Below are 3,848 nucleotides of genomic sequence, written 5' to 3' on the forward strand. Positions count from 1 at the left end.
TGCTTCTTCAGCATCTAATGAAATGATCATGTGGTTTTTATCTTTGAGTTAGTTTATATAGTGGATAGCATTGATGGATATTCATGTATTGAACCTTCCCTGCATCCCTGGGATGAAGCCTACTTGATCATGCTGGATGACCATTTTGATGTGATCTTGGATTCGGTTGGCAAGAATTTTATTGAGTTTTTTTGCTTTGATATTCATAAGGGATATTGGCCTGAAATTCCCTTTCTTTGTTGGATATTTGTGTGCTTTTGGTATCAGCGTAATTGTGGCTTTGTAGATGGAGCTGGGTAGTGTTCCTTCTGTTTCTATTTGGTGGAATAGTTTGAAGAGTATTGGTGTAAGTCTTCTTTGAAGGTCTGATAGAATTCTGCACTAAAGCCATCTGGCCTGTGCTTTTTATGGTTGGAAGGCTTTCTGTGACCCCTTCTATTTCTTTAGGGGTTATGGGATTATTTAGATGTTTGATTTGATCCTGATTTAATTTTGGTATTTGGTATCTGTCTAAGAAATTGTCCATTTCCTCCAGATTCTCCAGTTCTGTTGAGTACAGGCATTTGCATTAGGATCTGATAATTTTTTGTATTTCCTCAGATTCTGTTGCTATAGCTCCCTTTTCATTTCTAATTTTGTTAATTTGAATACTGTCTCTGTGCCCTTTGTTTTATCTATCTTGTTGATTTTCTCAAAGAACCAGCTCCTGGTTTTGTTGATTCTCTTAGTTTCTACTTGATTGATTTCAGCCCTGAGTTTGATGATTTCCTGTGTTCTTCTCCTCCTGGGTGAGTTAACTTCTTTTTGTTCCAGGGCTTTCAGTTGTGCTGTTAAGCTTCTAGTGTATGCTCTCTCCAATTTCTTTTTGGAGGCACTCAAAGCTATGAGTTTTCTTCTTAGCACTGCTTTCATTGTGTCCCATAAATTTGGGTATGTTGTGCCTTCATTTTCGTTAAATTCTAAAAAGTCTTTGATTTCTTTCTTTCTTTCTTCCTTGACCATGTATCATTGAGTATTGTTCAGTTTCCATGCACATGTGGGCTTTCTGTTGTTTTTGTTGTTATTAAAGACCACTTTTACTCCATGGTGATCTGATAGGAGGCATGGGTTTATTTTGATCTTCTTATATTTGTTGAGGTCTGTCTTGTGACCAACTATATGATTGATTTTGGAGAAGTTACCATGAGGTCCTGAGAAAAAGGTATATTCTTTTGCTTTGGGATGAAAAGTTCTATATATATCTGTTAAATCCAACTGGTCCAAAGCTTCAATTAGTTTCACTGTCTCCCTGCTTAGTTTCTGTTTTCCTGATCAGTCCATTGAGGAGAGTGGGGTGTTGAAGTCACCCACAATTATTGTGTTAGGTGCAATGTGTGCTTTGAGCTTTAGTAAAGTTTCTTTTATGAATGAGGATGCCCTTGCATTAGGAACATAGATGTTCAGGATTGAGAGATTTTTTTTGTTGGATTTTTCCTTTGACCAGCAAGAAGTGACCTTCCATGTCTCTTTTGATGACATTAGGTTGAAGGTCAATTTTATCTGATGTTAGAATGGCAACTCTGGCTTGTTTCCTGAGACCATTTGCCTATAGAATTGTTTTCCAGCCTTGTACTCTAAGGTAGTTTTTGTCTTTGACACTGAGGTGTGTTTCTTGTATGCAGCAAAATGTAGGGTCCTGTTTATGCATCAAGTCTGTCAGTCTATGTCTTTTTATTGGGGAACTGAGTCCATTGATGTTAAGAGATATTAAGGAGTAGTGATTATTGCTTCTTATCATTTTGATGTTAGTTTTGTACTTGTGTGGTTATCTTCTTTTGGGTTAGATGAATGAAGGTATAGTTTCCCTCCTGTATTGGTATTTTCCCCCTATTATCCTTTGTAGGGCTGGGTTTGTGGAAAGATATTGTGTAAATTTGATTTTGTTATGGAATATTTGGTTTTTCCATCTATAGTGATTGAGAGTTTCGCTGGGTATAGTAGTCTGACATTTGTGTTCTCTTAGAGTCTGCATGAACTCTGTCCAGGTTCTTCTAGCTTTCCTGGTCTCTCGTGAGAAGTCTGGGGTATTTCTAATAGGTCTTCCTTTATATGTTACTTACCATTTTTCTCTTACTGCTTTCGTATTCTTTCTTTGTTGAGCACATTTGGGGTTTTGATTATTATGTGACAGGAGGTATTTCTATTCTGGTCCAGTCTGTTTGGAGTTTTATAGGTTTCCTGTATATTCATGGGCATCTCTCTCTTTAGGTTAGGGAAGTTTTCTTCCATAATTTTGTTGAAGATATTTGCTGACCCTTTAAGTTGTGAATCTTCACTCTCATCAATGCCTATAATCCTTAGGTTTGACTTTCTCATTGTGTTCTGGATTTCCTGGATGTTTTGTGTTACAAGCTTTTTGCATTTTGCATTTTCTTTGACTGTTGAATCCATGGTTTCTATGGTATCTTCAGCATCTTAGATTCTTTCTTCTATCTCTTGTATTCTTTTGTTGATATTTGCATCTAAGGCCCCTGATTTCTTCCCAAGGTTTTCTTTCTCCAAAGTTGTCTGTCTCCCTTTGCGATTTCTTAGTTGTTTCTACTTCTGTTTTTAGATCCTGGATCTTTTTGCTCAGTTCCTTCACTTGCTTGTTTGTGTTTTCCTGTAATTCTTTGAGAGACTTTTGTGTTTCCTTTTTCATGACTTCTGCCTGTTGATCAAAATTCTCCTGTATTTCTTTACGTGATTTTTGCATTTCCTCTTTATTGGCTACTACCTTTTCACCCATATTCTCCTGAATTTCTTTAAGTGATTTTTTTTGTTTCCCTTGTAAGGGCTTCTAGCTTTTGATCATTTTTTTCCCTGAATTTCTTTAAGAGATTTATTTATGTCCTTGATGTGTTCCTCTAACAGCATCACGACCAGTGATTTTTAAATCCAATTCTTGTTTTTCTGGTGTGTTGGGGTATCCAGGACTTGCTGGTTTTGGAGAATTGGGTTCAGATGCTACCATAATGCCTTGGTTTCTGTTAGTAACATTCCTATGTTTGCCTTTAGCCATCTAGTTCTCACTGGTGTTAGATGGTCTTATTGACATTGCCTGATGCTTCAACCTCCTGTGGACCTTTAAGGCTATTTCAGAGACACTGGATGCTCAGGTTTCCTCTGGTCCAGATTGCTGATGTGCTGCCTTCCTCTTTTGTGCTGTTGGAACCCTGCTGAGTCTTGCCCCAAGTAATGTTATACTTGGGTTGTCTCAATGAACCAGGCGCTCCCTGACTGCTCTGTCATGGAGTGAAGATAGAGAACATAGTGGAGGAGAGTCACTCCCTCTGCCGATCCCCACATAGGACACAGGTCCCATGACAGGCCAGCTGGCAGATGAACCACCTATGTGCTCTGGTCCTGGGCCCAGGCAGACCACTGGTGGTTTGCGCTCCCAGAGCTCTTAAACTCAGGATATCTCAGTACCTGGTGCTGCTTTTCTGCCCTGGAAAGCAGGGAAGATGGCAATGGGGAGTCACTCCCTCTGCTGATCTCCATGTAGGACATAGGCCCCATGACAGGCCGGCTGGCAGATGAACTGCCTATGTGCTCAGGTGGTGGGGACAGACAGACCCCTGGCGGTTTGCACCCCCAGAGATCTTTAACTCATGTGTAGATCCTTGATCCACTTGGACTTGAGCTTTGTACAAGGAGATAAGAATGGGTCAATTTGCATTTTTCTGCATGCAGATCTCCAGTTGATTCAGCCCCATTTGTTAAAAATGCTATCAGCTATTAAAAACAATGAATTCATGAAATTCTTAGGCAAATGTACGGAACTAGAAAGTGTCATCCTGAGCGAGGCATTTCAATCACAAAAGAAT

This window comes from Apodemus sylvaticus, chromosome 4 (genome assembly GCF_947179515.1).
Source record: "Apodemus sylvaticus chromosome 4, mApoSyl1.1, whole genome shotgun sequence".
In the NCBI taxonomy this organism is placed as follows: domain Eukaryota; kingdom Metazoa; phylum Chordata; class Mammalia; order Rodentia; family Muridae; genus Apodemus; species Apodemus sylvaticus.